The sequence below is a fragment of the Sus scrofa genome, chromosome 13 (genome assembly GCF_054392235.1).
Source record: "Sus scrofa isolate SSC_HxYL_T2T_F1_AM1 chromosome 13, Sscrofa_HxYL_maternal_Yorkshire_Landrace_v2.0, whole genome shotgun sequence".
NCBI lineage: Eukaryota > Metazoa > Chordata > Mammalia > Artiodactyla > Suidae > Sus > Sus scrofa.
This window is the reverse complement of record NC_139395.1, coordinates 52138223-52152978: the sequence shown is the minus strand read 5'-3', so window position 1 is coordinate 52152978 and position 14756 is coordinate 52138223. Positions and strand designations below refer to the sequence as shown.

Below are 14756 nucleotides of genomic sequence, written 5' to 3'. Positions count from 1 at the left end.
AATCAAAGAGAAAATTAAAAAATACCTTGAGACAAATGACAATGAAAACACAGCCATGCAAAATCTATGGGATGCAGCAACATCAGTTCTTAGAGGGAAGTTCATAATGATACAATCTTCCCTCAAAAAAAAAAAAAAAAAAAGAAAAAAAGAAAAATCTCAAATAAACAACCACTTAAAGAATGAGAAAAAGAGCAAACAAAACCTAAGGTCATCAGAAGGAAGGAAATAATAAAATCAGAGAGGAAATAAATAAAATAGAGATAAAAATAGAAAAAAATAAAACCAAGAGCTGGTTCTTTGAAGGGGTAAACAAAATTGACAAAACTGGCCACACTCACCAAGAAAAAGAGAGAGAAATGAAAAAGGAGACATAACAATCAATACAGAGATACAAAAAAAGAATAGGTGAATATTATAGAATTATTAAAAAATTATATGCCAACAAATTTGACAATGCAGAAGAAATAGACAAGTTTCTAGAAACATACCAAAACCTAATAAAAAAGAAAATAGATAATTTCAACAGACTTAGCTCTAGATGTGAAACATCATATCTAATTTAAAAACCTCCCTACAAACAAAAGTCCAGGACTAGATGGATTCATAAGTGAATTCTACCAAACATACAAAGAATACATTATACTGATCCTTTTCAAACTCTTCCAAAAGATGGGAAGAAAAGGGGACACTCCCAAAGACAAAGACATTCTATGACTCCACCTTGTTACCAAATCCAGACAAAGACAACACCAAAACAAAACAAAACAAAACAAAACAAAAAACAAACAAACAAAAACCCGCCACAGATCAATACTTTTAATGAATATAGATGAAAAAATTCTCAACAAAATCCTAGCGAATTAGATCTAACATCACATAAAAAAGATCACATACCACAACCAAGTGGGACTCATCCTAAGTTGGGATTGGTATATGCACACTGAGGTATATGGAATAACTGGCCAATAAGGACCTGCTCCATAGCACAGAAAACTGTACCCAGTATCGTTTGATAATTTATGTGTGAAAAGAATCTGAGAGAGAATGAATATGTGTATATGTATGATTGGGTCACTGTGCTATACAGCAGAAACTATCACAGCCTTGTAAATTAACTGTATTTCAATAAAACTTAAAAAAACCACAAAAGGTTGGTTCAGTACATGTAACTCAATCAATGATATACACCACATGAAAGAAGACACCAACAACATGATCATCTCAATAAACACAGAAAAAGCATTTGAAGAAATTCGGCATCCATTCACAATAAAAATTCTAACATAGTGGGTATAGAGGCAACATATCTCAACATAATAAATGCTATTTATGACAAATCCAAAGACATAATACTCCATGGTGAAAAGCTAAAAGCCTTCACACTAAAATCTGGAACACAACAAGGATGCCCACTTTCACCACTTCTATTCAACAGAGTATTGGAAGTTCTAGCCACAGTAATCGCATAACAAGAAATAGAAGGAATCCTAACTGGAATGGGAAAATTATCATTACATGCAAATAACATGATACTATATACACAGAAAATCCTAAGGACTTCACACAAAAACTACTAGAAGTGATCAATAAGTACAACAAGGTAGCAGGATACAAGATTAATATACCAAAATCAGTTGCATTTCTTCACACTAACAATATCAGAAAGGCAATGTAAAAAAACAATCCATTTTAAAATCATGTCATAAAGAAAAAATTACATGGGAATAAACTTGAAGGAGTTGAACTATTTATGCTTGAGAATTTTAAAATATTAACAAAGGAAAAGATGATTCAAATAAATGGAAAGACATCCCATGCTCTTAGATGGGAAGAATTAATATTGTTAAAATGGCCATACTACCCAAAGCAATCTACAAATTTAATGTGAACCCTATCAAATTATCTGTGACATTTCCACAGAACTGGAATAATTGTAATATTTGTATGGAACCATAAAAGACACAGATTTGCCAAAGCAATCCTGAGGAAAAGGAACAAAGCAGGAGGCATAATCTTCCCAGACTTCAGACAATACAACAAAGCTGCAGTAATCAAAACAGTGTTGTACTGGCACAAGAATAGACAAATGGATCAACAGGAAACACAGAAAGTCCAGAAGTAAACCCATACACAGTCAATTAATCTTTGACGAAGGAGGCAAGAATATACAATGGGAAAAAAAGACAGTTTCTTCAGCAATTGGTATTGGAAAAGTTGGATAGCTGCATGTAAATCAGTGAACTTAGAGATACTCTCATACTGTACAGAAAAACTCAAAATGGCTTAAAGACTTAAGAAAGACATAGCACCATAACCCTCCTTGAAGAGAGTCTAGCCAAAACATTATCTCACATGAATTGTACCAATGTTTTCTTAGGTCAATTTCCCAAGGCAATAGAAATAAAAACAAAAGTAAAGAAAGGGCACCTACTCACTCAATTTTTTTTTTTAATAGCAAAGGAAAAGACAACCTATAGAATGGGAAAAAATATTTGTAAATGATGTGACTGGCAAGGGCTTATATTTCCAAATATGTACAAACAACTCATGCAACTCAACAACAAAAACACACAGGAAGTCTCCACTGTGGCTCAGTGGTAACGAACCCAATTACTGTCCATGAGTATGCAAGTTCCATCCCAGGCCTCACTCATTGGGTTAAGGATCTGGCATTGCTATGAGATATGGTGTAGTTCACAGACTTGGCTTGGATCTGGCATTGCTGTGGCTGTGGTGTAGTCTGGCAGCTGTAGCTCTGATTCGACCCCTAGCCTGGGAATTTCCATATGGCATGGGTGTGGCCCTAAAAAGAAAACAAAACAAAACCCCAAACAACCCAGGGTTCCCTTGGTGGTTCAGTGGGTGAAGGATCCATTGTTGTTACTGCTGTGACTTGGGGTGCAGCTGTGGCACTTGTTCGATCCCTTCCCTAGAACTCTGCATGCCATGGGCATGGCCAAAAAACAAACAAACGCAACAACAACAACAACAAAAAGACACAACCAAAGATCTAAATAAAAGATGGACAGAAGATCTAAACAGACATTTCACCAAGAAGACATAGAAATGGCAAATAAGTGTGTTAAAAGATGCTCGACATTGCTAATTATTAGAGAAAAGAAAATAGAAACCACCTTACATGGGTTAGAATGTCCATCTTTAAAATGTCTACTAATTATAAGTGATGGAGAATATGTGGAGAAAAGAGATCTCCTACAATGTTGGTGAGAGTCTAAATTGATGCAGTCCCTATGGAGAACATTATGGATGTTATTCAGAAAAGTTAAAATAGATTTATCATATGATCCAGCAATTCTACTCCTGGGCACATATCCATAACTAGGTATAATGTGAAAAGGTAAATGCACCCCTATGTTCATAGCAATGCTATTCACAATAGCCAAGACATGGAAGCAAACTAAATGTCCACAGACAGATGAATGGACAAGGAAGATGTGGTACATATTTATATATAATTGAATATTACTCAGCCATGAAAAAGAGCCAAATAGTACTGTTTGAAGCAACATGGAAGCAACTAGAGATTTTCATACTAAGTGAAGTAAGTCAGAAAGAGAAGGACAAATACCATATGATATCACTTAAATGTGGAATCTAAAATAGGGCACAAATGAACCCATTTATGAAACAGAAACAGACTCACAGATATGGAGAACAGACTTGTGGCTGCCAAAGGGGAGAGGGGAGGGAGGGGAAAGGACTGAGAATTTGGGATTAATAGATGCAAACAAATACATTTAGAATAGACAGACAATAAAGCCCTACTACATGAATATATAGCACAGGGAATTATATTGAATATTCTGGGATAGACCATGAGGGGAAAAATGTATGTATATGTATATATGGATGTGTATTCATATATATATATTATATATATATACACACACACATATGTATGAATGTGTATACTTATGTATAGCTGAATCATTTTACCATACACCAGAAATTAACATGATGTTGTATAAAAATATTTCAATTAAAAAACTGAAAAATAAAAACCATATGATCATCTCAATAGATGCAAAAGCATCTTTTGATATAATTCAACATTCATTTATGATACAAAATTCCCATAAAGTAGGCATAGAGGGAACATACCCCAACATGATAAAGGTCATATATGACAAACCCACTGCTAATCTCATTTCCAATGTTGAAAAGCTAAACATTTGCTTTAAGATCAGGAACAAGACAAGGATTTCCATGATTGTCACTTTTATTCATAGTTTTAGAAGTCCTAGCCATAGCAATAAAAAAGAAAAAGAATTAAAAAAAAGAAATAAAACAAATCCAAATTGGAAAAAAAGTAAAACTGTCACTTTTTGCAGATGACATGATACTATACATAGAAAAGCATAAAGATGCTATCAGAAAACTACTAGAGCTCATCAATGAATTCAGTAAAGTTGTAGGATACAAAATTAAGACACGTAAATCTGCTGCATTTCTATGCATGAACAATGAAAGATCAAAAATAGAAGTTAAGGAAACAATTCAAACAAGAATAAAATACCTAGAAACAAACCTTGCTAAGGAGGCAAACAATGTGTACTCCCCAAACTATAAGACGCTGATTAAAAAAAACCAAAAACTGAAGACAGCACAAACAAATGGAAAGGTATACTGTGTTCTTGGATTGGAAAAAATTGGTATTGTCAAAATGATTATATTACCTAAGGCAATCTACCTATTCAGTGCAATCCCTATTAAATTACCAATAACATTTTTCACAGAACTGGAACAAAAAATTAAAATTTTTTTTGGATATGCAAAAGACCCCAAATAGCCATAGCAATAGTGAGAAAGAAAAATGAAACTGGAGGATTCAGGCTCCCTGACTTCAGACTATATTGCAAAGCAAAATTTCTGGCAAAAAACTATGGTTCTGGCACAAAAACAGACATATAGATCAATGGAACACAGTAGAAAGCCCAGAAATAAACCCAAGCACCTATGGTCAATTAATCTGTGACAAGGAAGGCAAGAATATACAATAAGTCCCTTCAATAAGTGGGTCTGGGAAAACTGGACAGCTATATATAAAAGAATGAAAGTAGAACATTCCCTAACATTATACACAAAAATAAACTCAAAATATATTAAAGACCCAAGTGTAGGACCAGATACTATAAAACTCTGAAAGGAAAACATAGGCAAAAAATTCTTTGACATAAATCACAGCAATATCTTTTTTTATTACTCAATGAATTTATTACATTTATAGGTGTACAATGATCATCACAATCCAATTTTACAGGATTTCCATCCCACAACGCCAGCGCACCCTTCCACCCCCCAAACAGTCTATTTTGGAGATAATAAGTTTTTCAAAGTCTGTGAGTCAGTATCTGTTCTGCAAAGAAGTTCAGTCTGTCCTTTTTTGCAGATACCACATGTCAGTGAAAAGATTTGATGTTGGTGTCTCATTGTATGGATGACTTCACTTAGTATGATAATTTCTAGGTCCATCCATGATGCTAAAAATGCTGGTATTTTGTTCTATTTAATGGCTGAGTAATATTCCATTGTGTATATATACCACATCTTCTTGATCCACTACTCTGTCAATGGACATTTGGGTTGTTTCCATGTCTTAGCTATTGCAAATAGCACTGCAATGAACATCGAGTACATGTGTCTTTGCGAGTCATGGTTTTCTCTGGATAGATGCCCAGGAATGGGATTGCTGGATCAAATGGTAGTTCTATGTTTAGTTTTCTGAGGAATCTCCATACTGTTTTCCACAGTGGTTGCACCAATTTACAATCCAACCAACAGCATACTAGGGTTTCTTTTTCTCCACACCCTCTCCAGCGCTTATTGTTTGTAGACTTTTTGATGATGACCATTCTGGCTGGTGTAAGGTGGTACCTCATAGTGGTTTTGATTTTCATTTCTCTGATAATGAGTGATGTTGAACATCTTTTCATGTGTTTTTTTGGCCATCTGAATGTCTTTGGAGAACTGTCTGTTTAGATCTTCTGTCCATTTTTTGATGGGGTTGTTTGTTTTTTTGTACTGAGCTGTAGGAGGTGTTTATAAATTTTGGAGATTAATCCCTTGTCAGTTGATTCACTTGCAAATATTTTCTCCCATTCTGTGGGTTGTCTTTTCATTTTGTTCAGGGTTTCCTTTGCTGTGCAGAAACTTTGAAGTTTGATTAGGTCCCATTTGTTTATGTTTGTTTTTACTCTCATTACTCTAAGGAGGTGGATCTGAGAAGATGTTGCTGTGGTTTATGTCAGAGAGTGTTTGGCCTATGTTTTACTCTAAGAGTTTTATAATGTCTGGTCCTATATCTAGGTATTTAATCCATTCTGAGTTTATTTTTGTGTATGGTGTTAGGGAGTGTTCTAATTTCATTATTTTACATGTGGCTGTCCAGTTTTCCCAGCACCACTGATTGAACAGGCTGTCTTTTCTCCATTGTATATTCTTGCCTCCTTTGTCGATAGATTAGTTGGCTATAGGTGCATGGTTTTAATTCTGGGCTTTCTATCCTGTTCCACTGATCTATATTTATGTTTTTGTGCCAGTACCATATGGTTTTGATGATTGTTGCTTTGTAGTATAGTCTGAAGTGAGGGATCCTGATTCCTCCAGCTCCACTTTTCCTTTTCAGAATGTCTTTGGCTATTCTGGGTCTTTTGTTCGAGTTCTGTGAAAAATGTCCTTGGTACTTTGATAGGGATTGCATTGAATCTGTAGATTGCCTTAGGTAGTATGGTCATTTTGATAATATTAACTCTTCCAATCCAAGAGTATGGTATGTCTTTCCATCTATTTGTGGCATCTTTGGTTTCTTTCATCAGTGTCTTAAAGTTTTCAGAGTACAGGTCTTTCATCTCTTCAGATAGGTTTAGTCCTGGGTATTTTATTCTTTTGGATCTGATGGTAAACAGGATTGCTTCCCTAATTTCTTTTTCTGCTCTTTCATTGTTAGTATATAGAAATGTCATAGATTTATGTGTATTAATTTTGTATCCTGCGACTTTGCCAAATTCATTAATGAGCTCTAACAGTTTTCTGGTAGTCTTTAGGATTCTCTGGGTATAGTATCATGTCATCTGCAAATAGGGATAGTTTTACTTCTTCCTTTCCAATTTGGATTCCTTTTATTTCTTTTACTTCTCTGATTGCTGTGGCTAGGACTTCCAAAACTATGTTGAAGAGTAGTGGTGAGAGCAGACATCCTTGTCTTGCTCCTGATCTCAGCGGGAATTCTTTCAGCTTTTCATCGAGAATGATGTTAGCTGTGGCTTTGTCATATATGGCCTTTATTATGTTGAGGTAGGTTCCCGCTATGCCCACTTTCTGAAGGGTTTTTATCAGATATGGGTGTTGGATTTTGTCAAAAGCTTTTTCCGCATCTATGGAGAGGATCATATTGTTTTTATTCTTCAGTCTGTTAATGTGTTGTATCACACTGATGGATTTCTGGATATTGAACAATACTTGCATCCCTGGGATAAATTCCACTTGATCATGATGTACAATCCTTTGAATGTATTGTTGGATGTGGTTTGCTAGTATTTTGTTGAGGATTTTTGCATTTATATTCATCAGTGAAATTGGCCTGTAGTTTTCTTTTTCTGCAGTGTCTTTGTCTGGTTTTGGTATCAGGGTGATGGTGGCCTCATAGAATGAGTTTGGGAGTATCCCTTCCTCTGCAGTTTTTTGGAACAGTTTCAGAAGGAGAGGTGTTAGCTCTTCTCTAAATGTTTGATAGAATTCACCTGTGAAGCCATCTGGTCCTGGACTTTTGTCTGTTGGAAGTTTTTTAATCACAGTTTCAATTTCAATTCTTGTGATTGGTCCATTCATCTTTTCTATTTCATCTTGGTTTAGTCTTGGAAGATTGTACTTTTCTAAGAATTTGTCCATTTCTTCTAGGATTTCTGTTTTCTTGGTGTATAGTTGCACATAGTAGTCTCATGATTCTTTGTATTTCTGTGAGGTCTATTGTTATTTCTCCTTTTTCATTTCTAATTTTATTGATTTGAGTCCTCCCTCTTTTTTTCTTCATAAGTTTGGCTAAGGGTTTATCAATTTTGTTGATCTTTTCAAAGAACCAGCTTTTCATTTCATTTATCTTTTCTATGGTTTTCTTTGTTTCTATTTCATTGATTTCTGCTCTGATCTTTATGATTTCTTTCCTTCTACTAACTTTAGGTCTTGTCTGTTATTCTCTCTTGAGCTGCTTTAGATGTAAAGTTAGCTTGTTTATTTGAGCTTGTTCTTGTTTCCTGAGGTGAGCTTGTATTGCTATAAACTTTCCTCTTAGAATGGCTTTTGCTGCATCCCATAGGTTTTGGAGTGTCATATCTTTGTTGTCATTTGCTTCTAGGTATTTTTTAATTTCCTCTTTAATTTCTTCAGTGATCCATTGGTTGTTTAGTAGCATGTTGTTTAGTCTCCAAGTGTTTGTGTTTTTTGCAGTTTTTTTCTTGTTGCTGATTCCAGTCTTATAGTGTTGTGGTTGGAAAACATGCTTGATATGATTTCGACTTTCTGAAAGTTACCGAGGTTGGATTTGCAGCCCAGGATGTGATCAATCTTAGAGAATGTTCCATGTGCACTTGAGAAGAATGTGTATTCTGTTGCTTTTGGATGGAGTGTCCTATAAATATCTATTAAGTCCATCTGTCTAATGCTTCATTCAGGGCCTGTGTCTCCTTACTGATTTTCTCTCTGGACAATCTGTCCATTGCTGTAAGTGGGGTGTTAAAGTCCCACATTATGATTGTGTTATTGTTGATTTGTCGTTTTAAGGTTGTTAGCAGTTGCCTTATATATTGTGGTGAAGCTATGTTGGATGTGTAGATATTTAAAACTGTTATTTCTTCTTGGATTGATCCTTTGATCATTTAGGTAGTGACCTTCCTTGTCCCTTAAAATATTCTTCATTTTAAAGTCTATTTTGTCTGATATGAGTATTGCTACTCCAGCTTTCTTTTGATTCTCATTTCCATGGAATATTTTCTTCCATCCTCTCACTTTCAATTTGCATGTGTCCTTAGAAGTGAAGTGGGTCTCTTGAAGACAGCATATATATGGGTCTTGTGTTTGTATCCATTCTGCCAGTCTCTGTCTTTTGGTTGGGGGGTTTAGTCCACTAACATTTAAGGTAATTATTGATATGTATGTTCTTATTGCTATTTTATTAGTTCATTGGGATTTGTTTTTGGACAATCTAAATGTCCATCAACAGACTAACAGATAATGAAGATGTTATATTTTATAATCTGAATCATTTTGCTATACACCTGAAAATAACACAACATTGTAAATCAACTATACTCCCATAGAAAAATTAAATTAAAGCAAACAAACAATAAAAAAAACTGTTAGAAAAATATCAAGACAGGAAATTCTTCCCCATCACCCGAGGAGTTTTCTATCACTGGGAGGCAGCATCCAGCTGTGAGTGTGGTCAAAATGGGATTCCAGTGATCATATGGACCCATCTTTCAACCCTATGATAAAGGCTTCCTTATCCCCTGAGACACACCAATATTGAAATTGGGACACATAACCCTACAGTGGTTTGAAAGGTTCAAATGAAAGGACGCATCACACATCTTTTATTTTAAATCAAAAGTTAGCAATGATTAAGCTTAGTGATGAAGGCTTGTCAATAGCTGAGGCAAGCCAAAAGCTAGGCCTCTTGTACCCAACTATTATTAAGCCAAACTGTGAATGCAAAGAACAGTTCTCAAAGAAAATTAAAAGCAATATTCCAGGGAGCACATGAATGAAAAGAAAGCAAAACAACCTTATTGCTGATATTGAGCAAGTTTTGGTCTGGGTAGAAGGTCAAAGTGGCCACATATTCCCTTTAGCCAAAAAAAAAAAAAAAAAAAGCCTAATCCAGAGCAAGACCCTATACTACCTTCAATTTATCAAGTCTGAGAGAAGTGAGGAAGTTGCAGAAATTGAAGCTAGCAGAGATTGGCTCCTGAGATTTAAGGAAAGAAGATGTCATCATAACATAAAATATAGGGTGAAGCAGCAAGTACTGATATAGAAGCTGTAGCAATTTATCCAGAAGAGCTAGCTAAGATAATTAACAAAGGTGGCTCTACTAAACACCAGATCTTCAATGTAGACGAAACAGCTTTTTAGTGGAATAAGATGCCATTTAGGACTTTCATAGTCAGAGAGAAGTCAATGCCTGGCTTCAAAGCTTCCAAGGACACGCTGACTCTTTTTTGGGGGGGGTAATGCAGCTGGTGACTTTAAGTTGACACCAATGCTCATTTACCATTCTGAAAATCCTAGGACCCTCAAGATTTATGCTCATTTTACTCTGCCTCTGTTCTGTAAATGGAACAACAAAACCTGATTGGCAGCATATGTATTTTAAACATGGTTCACTGAATTTTAAGCCCATTGTTGAGACCTACTGTTCAAAAAAAGGATTCCTTTCAAAATATTGCTGCTCACTGACCATGCATCTGGTCTTCCAAGAGCGGGTGATGGAGATGTTCAATGAGATATGTTCTTTTCATGCCTGCTGATACAAGATCCATTCTGCAGCCAAGGAGTAATTTTGACTTTTAAGTCTTATTAATTTAAAAAATGAATTTTGAAAGGCTATAGCTGCCATAGATGGTGAGTCTTCTCATGGATCTGGGCAAAGTCAACTGAAAGCCTTCTGGAAAAGATCCATCATTCTAGATGCCGTAAGGAACATTTGTGATTGATGGAAAAAGGTCAAAATATCAACATTAACAGGAGTTTGGCAAAAGTTGATTTCAACCCTCATGGAGGACCTTGTAGAGTTCAAGACTTCAGTGGAGTAAGTCACTGCAGATGTAGTGGAAATAGCAAGGAAACTAGAATTAGAAGTGGAGCCTGAAGATGTGACTGAGTTGCTGTAATCACATGATAAAATTTTCATAAATGAGGAGTTGCTTCTTATGGGTGAGTAAAGAAGACCATCTCTTGTGATGGAACCTACTCCTAGTGAAGATGCTGTGAAAACTGTTGAAGTGATAACAAAGAATTAAGAACATTGCATAAACTAGGTTGATAAAACAGCAGCAGGGTTTTAGAGAGTCCAACTTTTAAAGGAGTTCTCTGTAGATAAAATGCCTTCAAATAGCCTTGCAAGCTACAGAGAAATCATCCATCAAAGGGGCAAGCTGCCACAGACACCCCAACCTTTAGGAACCACCATGCTGATCAGTTAGCAGCCATCAAGAGCCAGGCAAGACCCTCTACCAGCAAAAATCAATTGACTCTGAAGGCTCAGATGATGGTTAGCATTTTTTAGTCATAAAAAAATTTTAGATTAAGTTATGCACTTTTTAAGGACACAATGCCATTGCACACTTAATAGACTACTGTAGAATATAAACATAACTTTGATATGTACTGGGAAACCAAAAAAATTCCTGTGACTTGCTTTACTACAACATTTGTGTTATTGCTGTGATCTGGTACAGAACCTGCAGTTTCTCCAAGGTTTGCCTGTTTTGTGACTAGACAAGGGCTTTTGGATAATTCACTTGGGTTTGAAGCCTCAATCCACCTCTCAGAGCTTGTGGGCTTCAACAAGGTACTTCTAGATTTAATGAGGTAATGTTTGCAAATCCCTTTACTTGGTGCCTGAAACAATACATAATGGCAATTATAGTGATATAGACTCCTGAAAATTGTGGTCCCCAACCTTGAGCGCACACTAAGATCTGCTGGGGAGTTTTGAAATCCCGGTACTTGGGCTCCACCTGGAATAATACAATCAGAAGCTGTGGAAAGTAGGGCCTGGGCATAGGTCTTTTGCAAGTTTCCCTTGGCTAAGTATTTTTAAAGCTCCTCATATTCAGCCAATGTTGAACACCCTTTGAAATACATTCAAATAGAAAATTTTTTATTCCCATTTTACAAAAGTAAAACATTGGCATTTCTGTTATAATTAGCTTGGCAACCGGCTCCCTGATCCAGGGCACACACCGTGTAGGGGCATTAACTTCAAGTCACACACAAGCCACTCTCTGTCTCTCTGGACCAAGAAGAAAACCAGACAGCACACTCTGCTCTCAAGATAGAAAAGGCAATTTGGTTCCAGAAGCTTTAGCGATATGAACCTATCCCTCCCCCGCCCCTTTATTTTCCCTGTCTTTTTAGGGCTACACCCAAGGCATATGAAAGTTCCCAGGCTGGGGGTCAAATCGGAGCTATAACTGCTGGCCATGGCCACAGCCACAGCAATGTGAGATCCAAGCCATGCCTGCAACCTACACCACACAGCTCATGGTGATACCACCGGCTCCTTAACCCACCGAGTGAGGCTAGGGAATGAACCCACATTCTCATGGACACTAGTCAGGTTTGTTACCTACCACTGAGCCACAATGGGAACTCTCGAATCTGCCCCTCTCTTGAAGGGAAGATGAAGAGAGCCAGGGAGAGATCATGGGAAAACATTAACCACAGCAAAAGACACCTGGTATTGTCCTGCGACAACTCCATGTTACCTCATTTCCTCAGGGTGCATTTTCACCAGGTCTGTAAATGTAATACAGACACCCACTTGCTGATACTTTTTATTTAACAACAAAAATAATAAATCAGTGAGACCAAAGAAATGGTGAGGTACCCTCCAAATTTCTAGAAGTTTGACAATTAAAGCAGCATATTAGTGGGTGAGAACTGATATAAGCAAACGTATCTCAAAGAACAAGTACTTCCAGGAAGGAGAGCTGGAAAATATGAGGGGGTTTGGTTCCATTTGTAGGTACAAGAGCTGTGACATGCATCAGTGACTCTGAACAGTCCCTGGACCAGCAGCATCCCATCACCTCAAACTAGTTAGACCTCCAGAGCCCAGCGCTGAGGGTGGGGCCAAAGCCCTTCCAGGAGATTCCGATGCTCCCTCAGATGTGAGGCCCCTGCTTCTGAGAACTGGCACGAGGCTCTGGGAGGGGTGGGGCTACAGAGACCTGGAAACTTCCCTGGCCTGGCTCCTGGTGGGGCTTCCCTGTGAGAATCCCACAGTAGGTAAGATGATATTTCCAGGAAAGCCCAATTTTAGGATTTGCAATGAAATTCCCCATTCAAAAACACTGCAATACTCTGCTGGCCCAAAACCAAGCTGTCAGTGGATCTCACATTTGCCAGCCTCTGATTCTGTCAAGTTTTTCTCCCTAAGTCACAACTCTCAACAGAGATAGATAGCTTTTGAAAATCATCAGAGTTGCCATCAGGCTTTTCCAGCCTGAAACAAACAAACATTTAAATCCTAAGAAGAAAATGAAAAGATGTGGTACATATATACAACAGAATACCACTCAGCCATAAAAAAGAAAGAAATAATGCTATTTGCAGCAACAAGGATGGACCTAGAGACTATTAGGTCCATCATGATATTTCATGATTATCCTCATACTTCATACATAGGAAATAAGTCAGAAAGAGAAAGACAAGGACATGATATTGCTTGTATGTGGAATCTAAAACAAATTATACAAATGAACTTGTTTATGAAACAGTAGTACATCCACAGACATAAAAAACAAACTTATGCTTACCAATGGGAAAAGGGGTGGGGGAGGGATATTCTAGCAGTTTGCGATTAGCCGATACAAACTACTATATATTAAATAGATAACAGCACAGTCCTACTGTACAGCACATGGAACTACATTCAATATACTGTAATAAATTATAATGGAAAAGAATATGAAAAATAATAAAGTGAATCATTTTGCTGTGTACACCTGAAACTAGCACAATATTGTAAATCAACTACATTTCAATTAAAAACAAGAATAAAAACCAAATAACCACCCACAAGACTCTCTTCCTAATGCTAGAATCAGTGTTTTTCATCTTCCCAATGCAACCTCATACTACATGGGTAAAGTCAGGATTTCCAAACCACCCAATAATTTCTAAGAAATTAATTTTTCTTTTCACAAGCCAGTGTTGTCTAAGTTTTGGTATACTGTAAATAATCCTGTTCATGTCATATAGCATAATTTTGTAAGCCACTTACAATCCTGACATGTATTTTTAGCTTTCTGTGAATGGAATTCCTCATTAACACATATTCATCCTCTTTGGACTTTTAAAAAAATTTCACTTTCATACACATTTTAAATAATACAGTACACACAAATGTATGAGATTGTGATTTCTTGCTGTTTTCAGTGGTTGATCATAGAGGTGGTGCTAAATGAGGTTTTTCCCTCCTATTCTATGCGGAAGAGTTTGCTGAAGAATCTGTTCACATAAGTAGATTGTATGGGCTATTTCATTCTATCTAAGAGCTGATTTTTGGACTCAGTTTAGTCACACTGTAACCTGGGGGAGTGGAAGGAATGTAGACACTGGAGCCAAGTGACTTGGGTTTGAATCCTGGCTACACAGCCACACTCGAGTGATCTGGGTCACTCACAAACCCTCTCCAAGTCTCCATCTCCCTGTCTACAGAACTAAGAATAGCGTTATTTTGTAGGATATAAGATTTAATATGGCATTGCATGTGAAGAACAGGCTACCTGGAACCATCCAATATATATTGGTATGTGCTTCCTCCTTTTGCTTATCTGTTCCATAAAGCAAGGCTATTTAAACCTCCACACTATTTATTTTGCTGGCCACAAGTTAGAATCACAAATTGCAGTTAAACATACTAATAGTGCATTTCTTGAAAACAAATGTCTAATTCCAGCTGATGTCCAATTGAATAGAACATTTCTCCCGAGCACCCAGGTTTATTT

At 36.7% G+C, this 14756-nt stretch overlaps 1 long non-coding RNA gene across 3 annotated transcripts in view; it reads right to left on the bottom strand.

Moving 5' to 3' along the window:
* The window catches only part of LOC102162847 (uncharacterized), a 163207-nt gene that overhangs the window by 37345 nt on the left and 111106 nt on the right, over positions 1-14756 (bottom strand). The window lies entirely within an intron of this gene.